The sequence below is a fragment of the Salvelinus fontinalis genome, chromosome 17 (genome assembly GCF_029448725.1).
Source record: "Salvelinus fontinalis isolate EN_2023a chromosome 17, ASM2944872v1, whole genome shotgun sequence".
NCBI lineage: Eukaryota > Metazoa > Chordata > Actinopteri > Salmoniformes > Salmonidae > Salvelinus > Salvelinus fontinalis.
The window spans coordinates 37,719,320-37,719,648 of record NC_074681.1 but is presented as its reverse complement, the minus strand read 5'-3'; positions in this window follow the sequence as shown (position 1 = coordinate 37,719,648).

Genomic DNA, 329 nt, shown 5'->3' with positions numbered 1-329 from the left:
CACTGGTGTTGTCGTTTGGACATTTTTGGACCCATACGTGATTTAATCATTAGATGCTGGCTTTTAAACTAAAACTCTAGATTCTTTACATTTGGTGTCAGTGCTGTGTTTGTGCTCTGTTATCAGCAAAAATTCTTGCCTTCACAGTTGACTTGATTATGTTGCGGTTAACTCTGTTTTTAGCTTCAGCGGATGTATTCATTTTTCTGTTCCTCATGTATAAAATTTGCTGGTTTTAAATGTTATTTCAATTAAATTACTCTAAGGCAACTATTGACATACCAGTAAGCCATCTTAAAGGGATCGTTTACCCAAATTATAAAATGACA